The sequence below is a fragment of the Numida meleagris genome, chromosome 6 (genome assembly GCF_002078875.1).
Source record: "Numida meleagris isolate 19003 breed g44 Domestic line chromosome 6, NumMel1.0, whole genome shotgun sequence".
In the NCBI taxonomy this organism is placed as follows: domain Eukaryota; kingdom Metazoa; phylum Chordata; class Aves; order Galliformes; family Numididae; genus Numida; species Numida meleagris.
The window spans coordinates 22,298,810-22,323,246 of record NC_034414.1 but is presented as its reverse complement, the minus strand read 5'-3'; positions in this window follow the sequence as shown (position 1 = coordinate 22,323,246).

Below are 24,437 nucleotides of genomic sequence, written 5' to 3'. Positions count from 1 at the left end.
AGGGAGCATCCTTGCTTCAGTCCCTAAAATTTCTCCTCAAAATCCTTTTTCTCCTCTTGTGCCCTATGGTTTTCCAGCCTGTGCTGATTGATTAAAATGTTTGGAGTAGTGAGTTTGTACTGGAACTACACCTTTTGCACCTTTATGCACGTCAGCTCTGTGCTGTGTATTAAAGGAAAGTGATCCAGATATGCATAGGCCTGACAAGAAGGAGAAAGCTCTCAGCTCACCCATCTGCTTTAGAGTGAAATCCCTTATTTATTTATATCCCAGAGTGTGCTATCTGAATCCTGCACCCAAAGATGACAATAACTGAAGCACCATTTATCTTGGCCTTTAGTTGCCAAAACGTGAGGAGAAATTTGCACAGTGTGAGATTTGTGCTGGCTCATGGCAGAGTCGTAATTTTCACTCAGTAGTTCCTAAGCTCTATTTTTCTATAGAGAAAAAATAAAGACTGGGAAGGGTGAAATGAGAAAGCATATTTTTTCCCTATAAAATGTTGCCCTCATCTGATCCATACTGTACTTCAGCCCTTCCCTTATACTCCCCCAGTTGGTGGGAATAACATCAAAGATATTCACTGGAGTATATATGTGTGTGTGTGTGCATGTGTTTGTGCACATGGATGTAAAAGGGAGAGGGGGAGACTGTTTTATATACAGGTTATTTATTAGAGGTTTGATATTGCCCTACATAGACATTAAATGGAACAGCATTCAGACGAGCCATTAAAATTCACTGTTTCTTGCCATTTTAAACCCCACATAATAATTTTGAGTAATACTGATTAAGGTCTTGCAAGAAATGAAAAAAAAAATCGCCTGTCAACTCCAGCATCACCACAATATCTGCGCCTAATAGCTGCTTTATTGATACAGGTCTGGAACCAGGAGTGCCTACATTCAATTTATTTGTTTTCCACTTACACTGTGCTCTTCTGTTGGGTTTCTTTCCTAAAACGCTTGATGACCACTGCCTTCTCAATGGGCTGCCTGACTGCACAGCATTTAATGTTTTACTCCTATAAATATGTTCAATTCCCCAAAAGTGCAATTTTTTTTCCTTTAAAAGCTTGACTTTTAGTATTTTCTTCGTTCCTTTCTTTCTCCTTCTGGAGTGAATATGCATGAATGTGCATTTGTTGAAATGGAGACACGTGAAACCCTCTCTTTCTCCCTTCTTCCTTCCTTTTCCTTATATTTACATGTACGTACCTAACTTCTCCTAGCACTTTTTTATTTTATATGCACATTTATACAGATGTTCATGTATAAAAATGCATGTGAAGAGAACTCAGAAAACTAGAATAATGTTGACAGATTTCTTTTTATAAAATGGTTTTACAAGTGAATGGATAAGAAGGCAGGAAATCTATTTTGGGTTACGTGGTAAATATGTATTTGCTACAGTTATTGAACCTGGTACTCAAGGTATAACACTTGAAAGTAACACCTCCCTGAGAGAAACACTCAGTCTCTTGAGAATATGCTTAGAAAGTGCTGTTTGGGACCGTCTGGTAAGATGTAGTACTAAAAACCGACTTTATGTGATAGTTAGCCCTGAAACTTAGGAAAAGTTAGAGATGGCGTCAGCTTGGAAATACGCTCTGAAAACTTTGTCATCTGCATGATTAATATGTCACTTGTGGTCTTTATGAAGAGCTAATTGTGACCTGGAGACTGAGCTTGATAAGTTGGATGTATAATGGCTACATCTTACAATACATGGTTTGTAGGCATTGCTTCAGTGAGGAAAATGTTGCAATGTTCTTCTGCCAGATAAACACTGACTGCCTGCTGTCTCTCTTAGGGGAAAGTACTCCTGGATTCATTGCCATTACATTATAACTGAAAAGAGAAAAAGAAACTGCATGAAAGTGTAAGCCATAAAAAATGTAGCCTGAAGGAGGTTTTGAAAGATTATCCAGTCCAACAGCCTGTGCCAGGAGAGTCTCTTTCTGTGGACAGTTGTCTGACTTTGTCCATTAAAACTGCAGCAGTAGAAATCGCACAGCCTCTCCAGGCCATCCCTAGCTGCTATTTGCAACCCTCCCTACTGAGAAGGATTAATCCCGGCTTCCAACTCCAAATCATCTCAACAGTCTTGCTGTATGGTACTTACATTCCTGATGGATAGAACGGGGACAGGAAGGATTTGAGAAACAAGAGAAATTTATCTTTACTGAAGGGTGAGGGAGGAGGTAGCCAGAGGAGGTCTGCTGAGGGCAGGCTCTTCCAGCAATGTCAGTAGGTGGGGCAAGATCAACAGCTTGCCCAAAGTGAGCTTTAAATTCATCACTGAAAGGCAGTCATCACTTCTCGCCTTGGTCTGCCCTAGTGACTAACAAAACAGAAGGTGCAGGCTGGGGTTTAGGGAGCTATTCAAGACTGACCCCAATGCTAGCTCAAGGCATGTTATTTACCACCTTTCATTGGTCTCCATTCAGTGGGGCAAAATTATGCTAAAATAATGCAGTCTGTGTTGTACTGAGTCTTTATAACATGATGCCTCAGCACTCAGCACAACTGAAATGCCAGCTAATTTGGTGATTCGTTTGTCCTGCAAAATGGTACCGACATGAAATGATGTTGTATTATGACTATGCACAGTATCAGCACATAGCCTCGCCTACAGCCTGGACTTCTGCAGGTCAAGCCCCACGAATGCTGGGAGGGATGAGAGCACTGATCTAGGATTATCTGCCTGGACAACAGTGTGTCTGCATCTTCATGGATCTCTACCACTATAATAGTAGTTCTCTAGGTACTTTTGTAGCAACATCTCTCATTGGTAAAAAAAAAAACACCTGCCTTTCTTCTCACAAACTGACTAGATATCATTTTGTTTAATGAAATAGCATGTTCAAACATATACATTTTAAAATGCATATTCAGTAAACTTCTCTGGCATTTTTTTTCTTTGACGCTTAACGCATGGGAATGGTGCATTGATCTATAGGTTAAACTTAGTTACTTTGGCTAGAAATTGTGCTTTGAGTGCCCAGACAACCAGGTCAAGGAGGGAAAAGCATGAATTTGAGAAAAAAAACCATAATGTTTGACTGACAAAAACAATTCTGAAGAGATGAACAGGGTAAGGGAAAGCAAGTAGAAGAGCTCTGTTTTACACTAAAAGGTCTGCTACACAACTTAAACCTTATAATTGTTGGTTTTGATTTACCACCCACTGTTTTGCTGAGGTGGAATAGCCTGGGGTGGGAATTTAGTATGGGTAGTAATTGTAGAGGTCCAGGCCTAATGCTGATGGGTGCAAACCTCTGTCTGCTGCTGTGTCCACATCAGCACCCACCACGCAGACACAGGAGCTGGTGTGGTGAGGAGACTGCTTTCCCCCATGAGATCAAGGAAGCACAGTAACAGCTCTTCTTCCTCCTACATCTTCCTCAGCAGTCCCGTTCCCTCCTGTCTGCTTGTCTCCAGGACCATAGTTAGGGCAATGGAGCCAAAGGCAAATAGTGTTTAACATGTATTGGGCTCTGAGTGACAGCCAAGTTCGGACTAGAGGAGGTGGGATGTGCTTCTGGAGATAAACAAGGACCATTTGAGGGAATATTCCACTTCGGGCAGCTTCAGCTATCAGCTGCCTTCCTGGGAAAGCATTCAGGGAGTATTTTCTGAAGAAACTGCCCCTCAGGCACCCCTGTTTTTAGAGTTTTGTCAGAATGATTTCAGTTGCAGGAAAGGACCAATTTCAAAGACTCTTATTGTATGAAGTCCAGAACTTTGAGGAGAAACAATAATCAACCCATCCTTCTCCCAACCTCTCCAGCAGGAGAAACTGATGTTTCTCTCACAGTTAATTGATATAAAAACATAGTGAAGATCCAAGCAAAACATTTTGATTGACCAGATCTCTGTTTGATTTTCCTGTGGTTCATGGAAATGCAGAGGTTGTATAGACCTTCCTCATCCCAGAACAGAAGGGAGCAGAAGGGAATAGAAGGGCAGAGCCTGTCCGTATCCAGTGCCCAACTTGCCCTCCCCATAGGCCCATGTAGCCTCAGCAGAAGCAATTCTTATCTCCAGAGCATTCCTAGAGCCATGTTTTCAAGAATTTTTACAGAAGCATTGTTTCCCTGACACCAGCATATGCCAAACTAAAGACTCTTGTATTTTTCTCCAAGAACATTTTGGGCTTTGCAGTGAGCCCTCCAGGCTCATCCCAAAGGTCTGCCAGCTCAGCATCCCATCAGATTCTACGCAGCAATACAAGAAGAAAACCTTGCAGGGTAGGCTGATCATTGTTTCTCCTCAAAGTTCTTGTCTTCAGACCAGAAGAGTCTTTGAAATTGGCCCTTTCCTGCTACTGAAAATATTAGTGGGTGTGGATAGGGCACTGAGATTTTGTAAGCACCCAAAGAAATCTGTTTATCTCAATCCCACTAATCTGGTCAACTAAATCATTTAGAATCCTTTGGGATTTACAAATGTCTTCTTCACAAAAGGGAAGAATTATCGTCCTGATTACTTCATTGGTGTTGTATGAAGTTGCAATGGCATTGAGAAAAATACTTGAGGGAATGCTAGAGAGCAAGAAATACGCTTCTGTGAGCACAAGCAGCCAAGACAATACATTTTAAGTGGCTAAGAAGATTTGCTGTGATAAAGGTGTCATTTGATTTGCTGCAGTGTGTTCAAAAAAAGCAATGATTTAACTTACTGGGTTTTCACATCCTACACATTCCTCAGCATGTCTTTTCATTTACTAAAAGTATGATGTGGTGATTTTCCTTTCCATAGGACAATTGGATTTCTAGAAAAATGTTGGAATAGCATCAAGCCAGTTGCTGTTCCAACAATATCAAATCTTGACATCTGTCTTTTGTGATTGGATCAGCCAGAGACAAAGAACTATAAAAAGGTGTTGTATCACGACATAAACAGGTTGGCAAAGTAGGCATCCCACATGCTCTGATAAACGCTTGATGGTACAGAAAGACCTCCAGACATCTCAAGACCACAGTCTTTTGTACACCAAAATGGGGATTACCACACTTGACAATAGACTTGGCTGAATAACCCAGACCTCATTTCAACTCACAATATCTCCAAAAGACAGCTTGCCAGATTTACATCTGTTTCCTCTGTGGGGAATTTGGAGTCCTTTTCTAACCCTTTGAGCTTACTTTTCCTTCTTCTCTTGGCTTTGCTGCCAGATGATATAGATTTAATTCATTTATTACCGTTACAATCCATCTGGTTTTGAGCACAAAAGTAAGCAGGGTTTTCAGAATAGCTTCTGTTCCTAAGAGAAAATTAGAGTCTTCACCTACTATTTTACTGTCTTCCTACTTCTTTTTCCCTCTTGGGCAGAAAATTACACTATGCAGCATGGGTTATCCTTGCCCTCCCCATGTCCTCTGCCTAATGTGAACAGCAGCGTGGAGTGGGAAATGCAGAAGAGTGGATTTTCTTTGCTCCATTCCTTAGTCCATGGAGCTCTGACAAGGGGGCTTTCCATTTTGCCTTCAGTCATGACTGTTTTATGCTTTTAAATTATTTTTTTTATTTTTCTTTAAGAGGTGTGGGACTAGACAACAGTCCTGGATGATGAAATTCAATTGTGACAAAGCAAGCACAGTCCTGCCATTTCTTTTAGTAGTCCCAACACCTAGTGAACCTCCTCTGCAGACAGTCTAGGAACAATTTATTTGCACATATGCAAAACCACTTCTCATTATAGATATGGTGTATTTTTTTCATGGGAATCAGTATTAGCACTACTAAATGCATCAGCCAGATTTCATCTACTCTACTGTTGACATTTATTCTTCAGTGAAGGCAAAGCAGAGGCTATTATTTACTTCTCTGTGTGATGTTAGATAAAAATATTACACCTCCAAACTGGCTGCTTTCCACTGATGTCTGAAAAACCCAAAGCATTTCCCCTGCTTTTCATTTCTGAATGCAGCAATCTCTGGATGAAAGCTCCAAGATATATGCCAGTTAACTACTCTTATCAAACTAAATTCTTAGGTCATCCAAAAGCTCTCACTCAACAGCTGTGGCACCTCCCTGTGGAACATCAGACTTTCTCCGGATTTCAGTGCAGTTCCATGATCAGTATTTCTGCAGTATATAAGCACTCGGCATTTTAAATATTTACAGTGCTTTTTTTTTTCCCTAATGTTGCAGTGCCTAATACTGGAAGTCTCAGTACTCAAAGGCCAGAGCATCACAGGCTTCAGTGAAATCGTACCATATTGATCAGGAATAACAGAGATTTAACTCCAGAGACTCTGATACCAACATTGAGCAACGCATATAGAAATGCATAGTCAGATATTTCTGATGAGGTATCAATAATACATCACAAATACAGTCAAACAGCCTATGTTTTTTGCCTTTCAATTTATGTGCCCATTTCAACCCTAGCTGTTGAACTTACTGCAAGCAGAGTTGATACTGGGGGTTAAAGGTTACAACTAACAATCCAGGCAATTCTCCGACCAGGCTGCAGAAGCAATAAATAGAGTCAAAACATGAGAAAAACCTTTTCAGCTCATAGCTTACCTGCTCCAGGGGTTGGCTAGAGTTGGATTGAGGGGATAAAAGAGAGGGGGAGGGACCCAGGACTGGGACTCAGAGCTGGAAAAAGAAACAACAGTGAAAAGGTCAGCGTTCAGATGATGGTATCACATCTTCCTTTCATCCCTGCAGTTCACACGAAGGCCGGGATCCTTGCTTTGCTTTACTTTGGGGAAAACTCTTGCTTTATTTGTTCATGCTGAACTGCTATCGGAGCTCAATGTCTCAGTGTTGTGTTTTAATAACATCAGTTTCCCTGGACCAGATACATATGAAGTCAGTTAGACGATTCTATAAACAATGGATCCAAGTCACGCAATGCAACATTTCTGATTGCAAGATAACCTTTCTGAGGGCGAAGTTAGCGAGGTGAGGGGTTGGATTCCTCAGCCAGGCACGAAGGAAAGCCTTCAGCATTCAGATCTTCTCCAGCGGGATGAGGTTTGTCTCCTCTTGTTTTGGGGGAATGACTCCTTGGTTTGTTTTTCCAGTCTTCAGACAGTATGATGTGTGACTTTTCTGTATTTTGGCCGCTCAGAGCATACTTTGTTGACAGTTCATTTAAGGAGATCTGCACAGAATATTTTCCTTTGAAATCAGTTGAGGAGTTATGCTGAAGTTTTAGTGAGTGCTATGTCTCTTCATTTTTATTCTGGATTTTAAAAAACTGACACATGTGGGAAGATGTTTCCGAAACAAGAACTGAGAAGGTTCATTTAGCATAGTATAAGAAAGGTCAGAGAGGAAGGGAGAAAGATGGAGTCAACCAGATGGAGATTTTGGAAAGCACTTCTCCCAATTTCTTGCATATATAGTTATTTGTTGATGAAGACGGTAGTCTAATACCTATTTTAAAGCAAATTCATGCTCCAGGATCCAATATAGAATTTTTGTGGAGTTTAATTTTTTCCTCCCTTCTCTGGTACCTAACACAAGACAAAAGCTCAAAATGTAGATCTGCACTTCACCTTTGCACAGCTGATGCTGTGTATGTCTGTCTATTTGTGATGTCTTTTTTTTTCTTGCCACATATGATGGGGCCTAGCCTTCATGTGTGTATATGCCTTGCTCATATCTACAAGTATACTAACTGTTCTGATACATGAGATATTTCTACAACTTGCTTAGAAAAACTGTGGTCTGGAGATCTTTCGTTATCTGGAGATCTCTTCTGTGCTTGTTACTGTGTGGCTACACATCAGCTGAGCACAGAGCCAAGCAAGCTTTTCTGTTACTAGCCATAGCAAAGTCTACAGGTAAAGCTGTATAGAGCATGCATTGTTGATGCACTTTTGCTTATGATTCAAGTCCTGGTATATGGTGTTAATTTCAGTTGCATTTGGTGAGTGTAAATCATAGTGAAAACAAGCCTTCACTGCAGTAAACTTAGCAGTTCCAAAGGTGAATGCGGCCTTGCTTCTTCAGATACCAGGAGCAATCTTGCTATTGTGACGTGGACCTTCATGCATCCTGTGGGCTGGCTTTTTCTCTCTGAATATATCAATTAGTTTGGAGGAGACTGGGTGGAGAGATATGATCCAGCCTGTAACATATGTGAACTCACTCCTAAGGTAGAGTCTAGATGCTCGGATCAGAGACTACAATTGTAACAATTGTCTCTCCTAGAGTCTTATTCACATCCACAGCAAGGGGACCCCGGAGCAGACCCCTGCAATGACTTCCTCATTCAAGGGACAAGATTACAATCATGAGGGCTTCCAGTGTCTGTCTAGCCAACAGCTTCATGTTTGGCTGACAGCTCCGGCCCCAGGAGCAGCAGGCTTATTCTGCCAGGCGTGGTGACAATTGCAAAATTCCTTTGTGGACAGCACATAAAGGACACGTTGATTGCAAGTGGCACATGGTTGCAAACAGTTGCAAGCTGCACTTTGTCAGCTTCTATTTAATGTTATGGAGAAACAAGTTCATGTTGCTCAATATTCAGGACTTCATAGAACTACCCTGGCTGCATTAGATTATCCACAAGTTCCATGCACATAGGGTCAAAACTGAGTGCAGTTCTAGGGTAAAAACTATCCTAGCAAACTGGGCTGCTGTATTTTAGATCAATAATTATGCTACTGAAGTTAATCACCAGCCATTCCCTCTATGTGTTTAGCTGTCTGATGGCCGTTCTATACAGAAGGGGAGATAACATCCCACATGTATGTCAAATTTGTTTAATTAAGCAGAAATTAATAGACATAATGAGGGTACATTTAGAGTTTCCAGTGGCTTGCTCACATACTTGTAAAGCTGAGTTTTGAAAGAAGCTCTGACTGAGTATCCTGGGAGTCTGGATTCAATTCTCAGCTTTGCCATAGACTTCCTGTCTAACCCTAGGCAAGTTGTGCAAGACCACATCTGTAAGGTACCGAGATATTTAATTCATAAATGCTTACTGACTTCTTCTGTAATCAGGACTATGTTGCCTTTCTGCCTTACTCTACCCACCTGCAAAAGAGATAACAGAGCAGGTCCTCGTACTGTGTTGGAGCATTTGATTTAAGCAAAAGCTCTGAGTGTGAATCCGTACAGCAGTGAGATAATTTGGGTTTTAATCTCATTTGATTTTGATACTACAGTGCTGGGAATAAAAATACCCCCTAGAACACAGACAGTGATGGCACACTGACACTTGAGATAACACACACTCTATTTGTTTGTTATGTAACTCCGTGAGTGGATTTTTTTCTTGGAATACTTGCTGTATATTCCCCTCTAGCTATGATACTGCATCCCAACTGCAAATATTTAACAATTGGAAGATCCCAGACCTTTTGTCCTGACCTAATATTAACTGAATGGATTACTTTATTTTAACAAGAGAAACAGTGATTTTTCCCATTTCCCTCTGAGCCTTGTGTAATAGTTACTGTCTCTCTGTTGAAATCTTCCTCTTTCCGTCTCTCCATTTCTCTCCTCGTCACTTTTTGCTGAGCCAAACAGTCTTTTCCACATGACATTATGCTCCACTGGCTTACAGTTTTATTGTTTAAAACCAGTATCCAGCATTCCCAGTAAGCATTAATTATTGCCTCAGTTACGACATGCAGTGTCGTTTTGGGTGAAATGAAAGTCACCATCATCAAGAATTCATGAACAGGCCACTCAGCAAGGAGCAATAATCTATGGGGTAGACATTTTTGAAAGATACTTCAGTCTGTAAGTCATTGTATTGATTAAAAGCAAAAGAGTTCATCTATGTTAAAGACGAAATATTCTGTAGTCTTTTCAAATTAATTATTCAACCACAGAATAATTTTACCACCCAGGAACTGTGCTCGCTTCCTCTTTGAATTTTAAACAAAATGGCTTTTCTGTCCCTTTGCATCAGCTGTCTCCTCATCCGGGGCAGCCAAGATGAACTACAAAACCCATTGCCCAAGTGCAGCCCAGGCGAACTTTCATTTCCACCGCTTCTTCTCAATGGTATTTGGAATGCTCCTCTGCTCTCCAGTACTCAGCACATCCATGTTGATGTGGGGTTTCCCTGGTCACTTCGCTATACTGGGAAACACCTCTGTGTCCCATGCCATTCTGATGTGTTGCACCCCCTGACTGGGCTGACTTTCTCACCTCTGTTTTGTTCTTGACCTCCTCAAACATCTAGGCAAAACCAAAAAACAGGTGCCACAGCAGGTTCAAGTTTTAGTTCCCACGTCTTTAATCCCCAAAGGGTTTCAAAGAAGCAGGCGAGCTGTTCATCAGCAGGGACCTAGCCTACTGTTCCGTCCCACTGGATTTCAAGATCTTCTTGCCAGGCTGTCCTGGTGCTGGTTCAAACACATGTCATCACATGCAACATGGACACAATACCCTCATTCCTATGGGCTCCAGGACCCAGCAGAAGAAAGCGCAGGCAGAAGATCAAACATGGAAGGAACAGAAGACAGAGGAGCTGCTGTTGCTGTCTGTGTCTGGAACAGAAAAATGAACACAAGGGAAGAGACAGGGCAGGGGGATAATTACTTTCATCCCAATTTTATTCCCACAATTCCCAACCACTTTTGAAGCCAATTTTCCTTTAATAAAATATACTATTAATGACTCAAGTAGAAGCCTTTTGTGCAAGACAATACCCAACTCTCCAGATGGAATTATTTTGCATTCTGCACAATATACATGTATGTATATTTATATACATAAATAGAGCTATGATCATGGCCTCCATTACTCTATTTTGCAAATCAAGTAAGTTATTTCAAAATATGTTTAACATACTTTACTTCTTTGAAACTAATTCTTTCATAGCTCTCCCCCTCTTCCAGCTCTCCCTACCCCCTAAAGAGAAACACAAGCCAAACAAGAACTATTTCCCATCATTTCTGGAAGCCATTCATTTGCTATTTCTGTTCATCAGAGCTTCAGAGTGAAGGAATTTAAAGAGCTACTGATGCCTTTTGCTACTTGGCATATATATCCAAAATTGTCTTTCAAGCAGTTTAGACACATCCTTCTTCTCTTTCTTCTTTAACAGCCTGTCAGAGAAATAGGCCTAATTAGTTTATTGTGGGTTTGTGTGTGAAGGAGTTATTGAGGGAGCGCCAAGTCAAAAAGTCAAACACAAACTGATTAATTTTCACAATGCACCCCTCTGAGGTGGGGAAGTTCTGACAAATCCACTGGGTGTTCACAGTTATCCTGTGCTCTGCACACAGAGACTGGGAGCCATATGGAGAGCAGAGTGCTGGCACAGCACTCTCGACTCCCAAAGCTCATGCTCTGGGCACTGGGGCTGGCGCTGAACCTCGGTGCCCATCAGGAGCATGGCCCAACAGACTTGTTTCATCCCCACCCCTTCTTCTCCACCTAACACAGAGGGACATATGGTTACAGCCCTTCTTTGGGGTCAGCTTTTTGGGCTCAGAGAGACTGCACGCAGAATGTGCACAGCTTAGGAGTGTGATGCAATTATTTATTGGTTTGTAGAAAAGATAGTTAGGATTTAAAGAGGCATTAGGCAAGGCATCCATGTGCCTGCCACCCTGATGGAGCAGCCAGAGCCCCTGCCAGCCAGGCAGGTGACCTTCCAGTACTTGACGGGAGCTTGTAAGCAGGAGGGGGACTGACTTTTTACACGGTCTGATAGTGATAGGACAAGGGGGAATGGTTTTAAACTAAAAGAAGGGAGATTTAGGTTAGATGTCAAGAAGAAATTTTTTACTCAGAATGTTGAGGCACCGGCACACACTGTCCAGAGTTGTGGGTGCCCCACCTCTGGACGCAATCAAGGCCAGGCTGGATGGGGCCCTGGGCAGCCTCATCTGACAGATGGTAATCAGCCACAGCAAGGGGTTGGGAATAGATGGTCTTCAAGGTGACTTGCAATCTAAGCCATTCTGTGATTCTATACCTTTCATGTTGGTGCTTCCCCTACCAAATCTCTGGGCTACATATGGATCTATCTCAACAGTGCTACCTCTGTCAGTAATTTAACTTTTCTTATCTCTCTACAAACTTTCTCACAGCTCTTCCTCAGCAATCTGAGTCAAAGTTACACAGCTGTGTCATATCACAGCTGGGCTTTGCTCCTTGGTGCAGCTCTGCCCAGAGGGGGTTTACAGAGGGTGGCTACACCAGTTATTTGGGAAGGTCAGAAGGAAATGACTGACCAAACTGGGGTTGCAGTCTGACAGGAGACTGGGCTAGATCAGTAGCTTTAATATCAATGAAACTTCCAGAAAAATTTTCATGATCCACAGTGGTTCCCATTTCCAACCAAATACAAATTAGGCTGACCTTTAAAGGTTTGCTTAGTGATTTGTAACTCTGCCCACTGCATTTTCTTGCTTTCTCAGATGCCAAAGAATATCAGGAGGGAGGAAGGTTTATTTCCCCCAGTGGTTTTGTGGAACGCCTTGTAATGCTTTTCAGATCAGCAGTTGTTCCCCTGACCTTCAGCTGAGAAACACTGATCTGCAAAGACCCCTTCCAGCACAATGTTCTTTAATTCTAGAAATTCAGAACCTCTTGAATTTCTATTGCTGTTTCACTGCCATCAGCTACACATCCTCTGGTTCTCTGGACTATCTTTTATTACCTATTATGTTAGCTGGATAGTAGCAGTAAAACAGAACATTTGTCCAGAAGGGAATTATTGTTCCTGTCACAAGAGTTTATTTGAAGCCATAGCTGCTACAGAGATGAGTGTGATGACACTGTAACCTTCAAAGGCACAGATTTTTCTCACTCAAAGCTATTTCCAGGTTACCAGCATTGAAGTCTGATTGAATACAAGGAACTTTTGTGACATGTAAGACCAGATCTAGCCCACTTCAAAAGAAATGAGTCCCACTCCTATGAACCCCAGCCTGAATTTCAACAGAGCTATTCACCCCTCTGTCTTTTTCTCTGCTTCACTCATTGTCTCCACTTTTGCATTTTTGACAGTTGAGTGCTTCAAACAGCATCCAAACAGACACGGAAGCAATATTAAAAAACAATCACAACACACCCACTTCTCCTAACAGCTCCTCTGGTCCAAAGTCTCACCTTCCTTCGGTGTGTTATACATAAATACATACTGCAGCAAGTGACTAGAAGGGGCAAGGGAGAGTTGTTTCTGTGGTCTAGAGGCTGGCAGCCCTAACTGTGAGGTCATCTACCTGAAGCTGTGGAGGCCAGCCTGTGTTTCCACAGGGGGCCCATCAACATCCTGGTCTGGCAGTGATCATAGGATCATTCAAGACTCTGCACTGGCTTAGCTTTAAACCTCCATGAACTGGGTCAGATTTGCAAGAGTTGGTTTTTGTGGTAGGGCACTGTGCCGTGGCCATCAGCCTCATTTGGATTCAAACAACATTATGAGACTCGAGGGGTTTATCTGAAATATGAAAACACCATAAATATTCATTTTGAGAAAATCCTGCTCAGACAGGGAGCGTAGAGCAGCCTGATTTGTATCCTGCTAATATCATCCGGCTGCAAGTGGGCAGGGGGACCCCAATTCTGTGTGTGTGTCAGAGCCATATCAGATCCATGTGGCTGGCTTGACGTCCTCCTGCTGTCAGCAATCTCACAGTCCCCCAGGGAGCTGTGGGCTTGCTCCAAGCAGCTCAATGGTGACTTGCCATTCAGCTTACAGCAAGGAAACATAGTTCCCATGCGCTTCACGTATGCTGTCTGAAATGTGTTGCATATGGGTGTGAGGCAAGCAGGATAGAGATACATAACATTGGATTGATTTAGTAGAAATGAAAATAACTAGACATATGTTCAGCACATTAAAAGGACTGATGCATATTGTGCCCCTGCTTACTGTTACTGGGTAATTATCTTTTTTTAATAAGAGTTCTGTGTCACAAAGAAAATCAGTTTGTAGCAGACCCTCCCTCCATGCCCACACATGGCTTCACAGGAGGAAAGGGCAGATTTCAGAAGAACAGATAAATGTCAAGATAACAACCCTAATGACAAGAAGCTAGGTCCTGCATCAGAAGGAGACTTTTGCTTGTGTTTCCTCTGACTGCAGCACTGGATCCTATCCCCCTCATCTGTGTTTCAACATCAGTGGTCCACAGCATCTCAGCCATCTGAGCCATCTTCAGAGGATGACAGACAGCAGCCACCTTAATCCAATTTCATTTAAGTATGTAATTAGGGCTGTACATCTGGGATCACTTTTTCTCCCCTTCAGAACTTAAAAAGCTTTATGAACTAGAGGCAGGAAGGAGGGTTTGATCCAGCTTTGGGTGTTGAAAAATTCCTCTCATCTCAGCTCAGCAGTATGAGGCTCCAGGGGCTTGTACTCACCATTTGCTGGCTCTGAGGGAAACCAAAAGATTGTGTGGCTGTCTCAGGACTGTCTCACTCAAACAGTTCCTTTGCTGTTTGCATACAGGCTTCCTGTTTCTCCACAGTATTCTCTTCTGGCCACGTTTTGCTGGCATAGGACTACACACGGTAAGCAGACACTCACCTGAATCCCCAGGCTCTAGGGCCTTGTCTTTCCCAGGAAAGGTGATAGGAGACACATGCTTTACAAGAAACATTCTCTTGCAATGTTTTGTACAATGAGTGACCTCCTTGCCATCAAAATGGGTTGTCATTGGATGTACACATAAGGTAAGAATCAAAAGGGGACAGATGTTTTCAGAGGTTGCTTAAAATACAATACCTAATGCTGAAAGCATTACAGAAAGGACATCCAGTTCCTTGTTTAGAGAGAGGACTTGTTTGGCCTGCTATTCCCAGGCAGCTTGCAAATTGTGTATGCCCCATCCCTGTAGACATTCATGGCCAGCTTGGATGGAGCCTTGGGCAGCCTGATCTGATAGACAGCAACCTTGCCCATAGCAGGAGGTTGGAACTAAATCATCTTTAAGGTTGTAGCGGAAATGCTAAGTCACGGCTTAAAGCAGTGATTGAGCACCTGGTGCGGAAGGCAGAACCAACCCAGGAGAGCTCAGGTGCAAGCAATGCACCTGAGTGACTGGAAGGGGTGGAGCCAGGATCCACCCCTTCCCAGACCTCATTTAAGGGTTGGCAGTGGAGGCAAGGGTAATTTGTTGGAGATCCCTGCTTACCTCAGGCCCTCTGAAGGTAAGCAGCTTCTTTCCTTTGTTTCTGTGCCTACTGCATTTGAGTAAATCCTAGTTTGCTGTAGCCTAGGACCTCACTGCTCTGCTGTCATTGCTGTGCTTTCCATCATGTTATGAGGTCCCCTCCAACCTAAGCCATTCTATGATAATTTGTGGAAAAATGTTTAGCATCTCTGCCTCTTTGTTAAAGTTTTCCTATGTAAGCAGTTACTTGGCACTAGTGAAGGGATGGAAGAAGGGATGGAAATCTTGGGATGAAGGGAAGGGTTGAAGAAGGTGACCTGGGGAATGTCATGGATACGCTATTGATGAAGAAATTCTCTAGGCAATGTATGTGATCAAAGGTGCTTCTCACATTTCTCCCAGACTTCCATACAAGTATCTTCTGCCCTTGCCAGTGAATTGAAGTTGAATCAATTGTTTGTATGGCTGGGTGTCAGCTGAGAGGCTGGAAGCCCCTCAGGCAAAAGGAGCATGGGTGGAGGACATCAGACTATGCTGTCTGATGTGTAGAAAGAATACATAATACTGATCATACACTTCAGGGCTTAAAGCCACCATTTAGAACCAGCAAGTAAGAGAGCACTGAGGGAAGGCAGAGCCATCTTATGCCTGCACAGAGGTGCTGCTTTCTTGACAGTATGGAGGCCAGACACAGCATGAGGCCTGCATGTAAAAGGTGGTCTAGCTCTCATGGTTCCTCTTGCACTGAGTGCTGCCTCTTGCACTAGGCTCCCAGATGGAGGTTGGTGTGACCACAGGCCCACTGGCTCCAAATATGCCGGGAAACTCAGACACACTTGATTTTTTTTTTAAATACTACCAAGATGAAAAAAATGTATTTCTGACTCCTCCTTAGGCTTTCATTCATCAGATTGACTGGATCTGTCTCAGCCTTTGCAGAGGCAAAAAAAAATACACTCCTTTAACAGCAGCTGAGCTTTCAACTGGTGTGACACCGTGTTTTCAGTGTAGCAGTGTTAATTTACAGTGGTCTTGTGTCTGGTCTTCTGCTGTGGAGTAATTCACTGTGAAGAGAATAAGAATCACAGAGGAGTAACCTCAGCTACTTCTTCAATATAAATCATAGATGAATAAAGTTGGCAATCAACACTGATAGGAGAACTGCATTCTGTGAGAATATGTCCTTCTACCCAGATGCAGTCAATACTGCTATTACTATTGTGAGGAAAAAGCCTGGGAGAACAAGGCCAGTAAAAAAAAAACTAAAACAAAAACAAATTATTCACACTTTGAAACAAAAAAATCCACTTTCCTATTTGAAATTAAGTTCTCGTGAGATTTCTTTAAATTTGTGTTTATAGATTATATTAGAAAATTATTCTGGATTTCTAATTTCTTAATTTTAAGAGTATTTCAATGAATCCCAAACATTTTTTTCTGCAGGATTTCCTTTTATAGGGAACTTCATTTGGGGAGAGCTGCTTAGATTTGGAGCAGAACCAAATTCCCAAATTTTGAACTCCTTCATGAAGTGAACATTTAATCTCCTTCACAGACCGATAAATAAGAAAAATCTGGATTTCTTGTAGGAAAAATGTGAATGCTGACTGCAATTTGCTCACTGCTTTCTAGGCTTCCTAAAGGCTAAAGATGTCTGCTTTAGTTTTTGTTTGAGACTCAACAACCTCAGTCCCAAAGAAGTTGCTCGGACAAGTTTCTTTCTAACTTACACTTGCCCACTTGAAAAAATAAATAAATTCAAATGCACTAAGTAAAGGATTGCAAAATCAGATTTAGAGATAGACCCTGAAGAAATTTATTTGCAGATGGGCTTAAACTGTGGATAATAGTACTGACTCACCATTATGAACTGCTTTGAGGTCTAGGGATAAAAGGGATTATGTGAGTACTAGGTATTATTACATTTTATTGTTAATTTCAAAAGCTAGAAAATGAATAACAAACAGGGAAAAAAAAATCTTTCAGATAAAGTGGAGACTTAACTTGATAAGCGATCCTAAATGTCAACACTATGGCATTATGACTGCCTCTCCAGCCCATCATACCTTGCTTGCCTTTTTTAAACCTCTTCAGTGTGGAGTGAGTCCAAAAACTGCAGGAACTTGGGCTTGCAAGTTCATAGGGATTTTCATAGCCTTTTTCCTCTACTCTAGTTGTTGTCATGCATGACTCTGTTGCTTGTCATGCTGTTACGGAGAGCCCTTACACACACCCCTGCACACACGCTTTTCCTCCTGTACGTGCCATTTTTCTTAACAGGTAGCACATAAAGCACTAAAGGGGGGAGGAAAAAGAAAGTATTGGGAAACTGACATCTGGTTTGGATAATTCTTCTTATTTAATTTTTTACTTGGAGAACTCCCATTGGTGCCAAATAATTGAACTCAGTTATTCACAGCTCAAATCTTGGTAGCACCATTCCTCTCCGGTTTCATGCGGTGGATCGTCACACCTAGGCTCCTAAAGCCATGCAGAGGATTTATGTCCTGGGTAAAACATGGTGAAAGGTAGCTCCCTCTTCCTCCCCCTAGACCATGGATACACACAAAAAGATTCTGCCTTGCCTTCTACCCCCCTCTCCTTTATTATGAGACATTGAACTTCTAACAGATACACTTCACTTCATATAAAAAAAAGCAGTGTAATTAGCCTTGCTTTTTTTGGCTTGCATGTGTGTGGTAAAATGTCTAGTAATAGTTGGCAAGTCTTCTGCAGAGAATGAGATTCCCATGGTTAGATCTAAAGCCCAAATACTTGGAACAAATTAACACCAGCCAAGAAAGTGAGGTTAATTACTGGAACACTTGGAAGAGGAGGTCTTCCTAGTCTGGAAAATGCAGTATGTTATCTACACGTATGGTATGCAGCAAAGCGGGATCTCTCCCTCTTTTTCTGTCTTTTTTTTTCTCACTTTCTCTTCTTTCCTTTTTGTGTCCCAACTACAGACAAATGTCAGAATCACTGAGTGCAGACATTTCATCCCCCTCTGACCTATTCTTCCATCAAGCCAATGCCACCGATGGCCCTGGAAGTTACTCAAAGCTGAGAAACAAGGCCATTGGAGGCTGGCTCTCCTTCTGTCTATGTTTTCTCATTAGTGGTTTTGTGTTGTTGAAAAGCATCTTCATTGGAGGCCCAGGATTCCAGCAACATGCTGCTTTAATCTGGGGTGGGCACTGAGGCTTTCAAAAACACAGCATACAGTCCAACAGAAGAACAGTTGTCTTCCCTAATGTGCTCTTCGGAGAGCAAATCTGTAAATCCTGTAGGCCCCTAAACATCTGCCTTTGGTAACATTTTAATGGGGAAAATTTGCCTAGTAACCACATTGCTGTTGACCTTTGATGCGTAAGGAATGCACACATCCTCATGTCTTGAAGGGGGCTGATGTGTGTGAAAACCTGTGAAATTGAGGTAGAAAAATCACATCAGTGGAAGCAACGTATCCAGTTGGGTTACCTGTGCACCTTTAGGAGGGCTCCCTCATGTGTTGGCATTACTCATGACACAGCCCTCCGTGGCGTAAGGACATAGCTTTTCTCCATGGGACTGCTGCCCCTCTCTGTGATCAGGATGGATGCTGTTTGCTACAGGAACTGCTATTCAAGATTTTGTTTTCTCTTCATTGTTCAGTTTGTGACCTCAAGCCTCACTGGCTGTGCACTATTCAAACCCTGCTCTGAAAACAACATCGTTCTGTTTTCTCATGGGATTTTCTATAGCGCTCATGACAATAGTATCAAAGTGTCTCATAAAGATTAATTCATCTATTTTTGCTACAGACCCAGGAGGCAAGCTGGTATTTTCTTCATTCTCTAAATGTTGAACGGGGAGCATAAGCCATGCTATACAACCACTGCTGCAGCTTGTGGGGAGGCTGAAGGCAGGGTGTCCTCTGCAGCCAACACAGCTGTCCCAGGCAGCACCCACACAGCCTGTCAGCCTGCATCTGGCCTCGCTAAGGGAACTGCATGCCCCCGACCATGCCTGCAAGCTTACAGAATTGAATCTAGTCTTGAAAGCAGCACTGGGGCCTGTGACATCACAGACGTAGTGACATGCTTAACAGAGTGTCTACAAGATCCATCAGAGACCTTGATTTTGAGTCCTGCCATTGAGATTCTTAGGCCTTGATTTTTCCCTCTTGCCTGTCAGTAGCCAGTACAGCAGATGCTCAGCAGAGCTGCTGCCAACCTCAGTCCCAGCTGAGAGTCTAAAGTCCCTGGCTGGGTCCCCAGACAGCAAGACTCTGCACTCAGAAGAACCTTGCTGCTCACAGCTGGGCCAGATCAGACCTTCCATTGCCCACTCTTCTTCATGCTCTTCTCTCCACTTCCATTACCTGTAATGAATGCAGCAGGAGAGCTAGGACCAGCAGCTTCCCAGTGTTGATGAGGCATGGCAGGAGGGCTGTGGGAAAGAGGGTTTGAGCATGTAAAATGCATATTGTGTACAGAAGAATGGGATTAATATTGCACAGGATGCTCTAATCCAGGTATTTCCTGACTTCTGAGCACTTGACTTGAGAACTTTGTGATGTTCACTTAATGTGGGAGGGTTAGATGTCTAACCTAACTGACTTTATGCTTTAAGATAAGCTATGTGACCGTATAGGCATGCAAATATGTGGCAGGCTGTAGACATCCACAGGACTTGTTGTCATGATGGCAACTTTCTGCAGGCTGTTCTGCCAGGAGTTAAGCCGACTGAAGTAACAGATCCTTCCCACATGATCTTTCTCAGCCTTATAACTTGGCCAAATGTGGGTAGTTTTTCACAGGGATGGACAGGGTACATCCCCAGCACAAAAGCCAGCTCTTCTGCCAAATATCTGATTGCACTTCCAAAGAATGGGGGTTCTAGGGTTTTCCAAATAAAAGGTTGTTTAAAAGAAAAAAACGCAGCAAGACAAACAATGTATTTTTCCAGGCTTCTTCTCAGAAACACTATGTCATTTTGTCTGAAATTTCAGTAAATAATTCAGTTTGAGGCAGATACCCTGTATGTAAAATTTCAGCCCAAACTGTTGAAGCTGTTGAAGTTATAAACAAGTGAATGAAGGGCTTTATGACAGAAAAGCCAGTCAGCTTAGCAGTAAGCAGTGTTACAGCTCTGCCTGTTGCTACATATGTGTGCATTCATCCACGTTCTGTATGGGTTGATACATCAGGCTGACTTTGAAAACCACTCTGGGAGTCCTGCCTTGGGAAATGGACTCATGCTGGGTGCTTACTATGCCTCTTAGAAAAGAATATTGGAAAAAAGACGGGGAGAGGAGAAAAATAGGCTGTAGTGACAACAAATTAATCAATGCAGTCTATATAGCCCAGAGGGGCTCTCTTCTACCAACCCAGCCTCTGGGGCTCTCTAGCTCCTTAGAATAAGGGTCAAGCAGGAAAGGGGAATGCAGTGCTGAAAGCAAAGAAGTCATCTAGCCCAACCCCCACGTCTAAACTGGGATTAAACTGACCTATTTCTGACCAATTGCAAAACCAAACTTTTTCTGATAATGCTCCAAGAAGGAGATTCCCCAGTCCCACCAACCCCTACCAGTGCTTAACTAGAAGTGCTTAGATAGCTTCACTCAACCTCTAATACCTCACTTGCTGCAAGCTGAACACATTGTATATACCTCAGCCCAGAGTATCAGGGAGGACAAAGGAATACTGTCTTTCAGAATAAGCTTTACATACTGCAGGACTTCCACACCACCCTCTTTTCTCTCTCATCTGCTGGACACTCATGGAATTCCTTTAGTCAGTAGTTGTGTTTTCTAGCTCATATTATTCAAGATTCTCTTCACTACGTATTTCCTGAAGTGAAATACTTAAAATAAGTGAGTCTTCCAAATGGGTGTAAATCAAAAATTGCATCTAAGCAGTCCATGTGCTTATATGTCAGTGACTCTCACCTAATGATGCATAAGGAAACTGCATGACTTTTCTCAAGGAACTTCTGCTGAAATAAAGCCAGGAGCTTAATTTATAGTTCTCTTAGGATAGCCCAGTGTTCAGGAAGATCCAGAATAAGGTGAGACCTCATGTCTGCAAGCCTTACTTCTTCAGTACTTTGGCCACAAAACTAGAGTACAGCAGGGTAATTACCTGGCATAAAACATTAATTGTGCTACATTGCAAAATCTCTTTGGTGTTTTTTTTTTTTGTAGTAGCTGTTACTGTTGTGCAATTGCATCATGTTGCTGACTCATGATCCCGCTGTTTTTAACTAGTTTTGTGCTATCTTCAGACAGGTCATACTTTTAGGTTCACTTGGAAGGATGTCTGAAATCTTCCCTGAAGTCAACATTTATCCCAATCACAAGTTTTATTCGTGCCCACTGGACCAGTTACCACTGGACCAAACCTCAGTGTGTGCTATTTATGCATATACATGAAACAAAGGGAAAGGGAGGCAGGAACAACACTAATGTAAATGTAGCCCCTTACCAGCTTCCGTTTTCCACCTTTTTTGTATTTCTGCAATGAGGTGCTGAAGAAGTGCTGATCATACGATAAGAATCAGCATGTGCTTTCTGCATTATCATCTGCCTTGTGTTAAGGTTAAGCACCTCTGGAAAGAGAACGCTGATGCACGTGTGCCCAGATTTACAATTGCTGCACATGGAGGCAGTGTTCCTGGGCCCAGGCACACTTGGTGCCTGCAGGTTCAGGCGCATCCCTGTGGGAGGGAAGCACGTCACCTTGCCTGCTCTTGTTAAAATCAGTAGTCATCACTGGAAATCTGTATGGCTGGATGTGTGCTCATGGACTGAGCTGCATTTGGGTAAGCTACCCCTTGGTCAAGCCGTAAGTGAGGTTCCTAGCAATTTCTGAATGGTTAGGGTAATCATTTACATCACTGGGAGAAACATGATAGAAGTCAAGTCAACCAGAATGTCTATCTGGCTCTTGGACTGATTTCCTTCCCCTCCTGACCAGTATGGCTCAGCAACTTGAAGATCTTTCTGAAAGCATTGCTCCTGTTTAAATGTCACAGCCAACTTCCATGTGAATAAATGTCAGATGGAAGGAGAATTTGACATTCCAGCATTTATCTCAGACTTTGCTCCATGCTCTGGCCTGAGCATGGTCCTAGGGCACATCCCCTCCTTTTTTACAATGTCAAAGTGAGCTCAGAATCATGTTCTGTAGGACTGTGAAGGTCAGCTTATAAAGTCATGGAGAGATCCTCAAATGAAGAGTGCTTTAAGAGTGCAAAGCACTCTGATATTAGTAATACTCCATAGCACTTAGGAGAGGGTAATGTGTACAATAAATACATATTGCAAGATAGATTTTATTTCCTTAAAAATCCTTTCACTACATTCTCCAAGGTGTTGCTAAAAGCAAATATAATTTTATTGCTGACAGTTTAGAGAAGCTGAGACTGTTATTGCAGGGCTGGTGTGAGGCAGCTGTACTTTGCTCCTTTCATCACCTGCATATGGAGAAGTTTTCGTTACCAGACTCTCTTAAAGACCAGCTCTGATTCTCTGAACCCTGGCTCCCAGCTTTGAGAAACAGACTTTCAGCACCAGTGGCATATGAGGACTGGGGAATGTATCCATAGTTCAGGCCCATGAAGGTCTTGACAGCTGTTCTTGAGTTGAATTTGTATCTTCCTGGGTGAAAGCACAAAAACTGTTTCCTGGCTGAGTTCCTCGTGTGCAAAATAGGAAATGCCCACTGCATTCCACCACACACTATGTGGATTGGGCCCTGGCTCTGTCTGGAATCAGTGGTCCAGATGTTCCTCTCTTCATAAGAGCTGGCAAAACTGAAAAAAGCCTAACTTGGCCTCTGGTACACCTGTGAGTGACCCTTCTTTTGATAGTTTTTGGGCGACTTCCACAAACCTTATGGCAGCCTGCAAACATCTTTTCTTAATATCTGCATTACATCATAAGGAGCAATATGCATTAGTACCAATTTGCTTTTCAACCAAGTCGTCAGGTGTAATTTTCTAAGGCACTTTAGTTAAGCTCCCCAGTCTCTCTGGCAGGACAGTTGGTACTGTTATCCTCTGAAGATGAGGGATTCAAGGTGCAGAAAGTTGAAGTAACTTGCCCACAGTCATGCAATACATCAATCACAGATCTGCAGAGTCCAAGAAGCCCAGCTCCCAATCTTAAGCGTTAACCACGAGGCTATGATCTGTACAATATCAGAAAGAGCAGGGAGGACCAAGAGGCAGCTACATAACATGCGGAATTAATTCCACTGGAGGGATATGGGAGAGGCAGAGGAGCGAAGTCGTACTCGACGCAGGCTCTGTGATGATTGCTGCCTTACTGTTTGTGGGCAGCAGAGTATGTCTCCCATTCCTACATCTGCCTTGGACTAAATCTCCTTGATCCTCTCTCTCTCTTCCAGTTTTCCTGTCTCCCCTTCTCTTCCACAGCCTCTCCAGATGTTTGTCTCTTCACATCTTTAGAAAGGAAAGCTTGTTTTTCACCCACTTACCTCTTCTTGTAACTCAGTCTAGGGGAAGAGCCCTAAAATGTCTGTGGCTCTCCAGCTGCTAAGGGCACGGCAGCTCATATAGAAGTGTAGTTGTCCCCAGGAAGCTAAGCTCTTAACCGCTGTGGATTTAAATCCCAGCAAGATTTCCCATTGAATTTACCATGTAATAGTATGGTATTTTGCACTTGTGCCAGCTGGTTTTTATGGGAAACCTGCATCATAACTTAATTCCTGGTGCAAGGAGATCTAGCCAGTGTCATCAGGTTTTTTCCACTCTGCAGAAATGTCGGGATTTTTCAGAGGCTACATATCACCAGGTATTTACGTGTTTCTAGAAATTCATGGGGAGCCTCATGGCAAAGGGAAGAAACCTGTGCACTTTGGCATCAGAAGAAGGACACATTTTACAGGCTTTTCAAGGGAAGTTTCCTAAGTATATTTCCTTGAGTTGAAGCCAGACTGCCACTAAGTTAGTGAAATTTGAATGCTAGAGAGTTGCTTGGTAGAAGTAAAAAATGGTTGCAAATTTTAGATTTGAATGATCAGATCTCTGCAGCCTTGGATGAACACTGAACTACTTCAGAATCAAAATCCTTACTGAGCCAGGCACCATTGCCAGGGCTATAACAGCAGAACACATAGACGCCTTGGGAAACAAATGAGTTGAGTGAAAAATATTATGCTGAATCTATCTACATTTTTAATCATACAAATTTTGATATATGGTATTATGAAAACTTGCACCAAAGCTTCAAAGCTTTTGACAGTTCGTAGAAGAAAAGACTCTCTTTACAAGAAAAAAAAAAAAACATTTTGTCAGGAGGTAAAAAAAGAACAAAAATGATGTTATTACCAGTAATACTATTTATACGTAGCAAACTGTTCTATAAAAGATC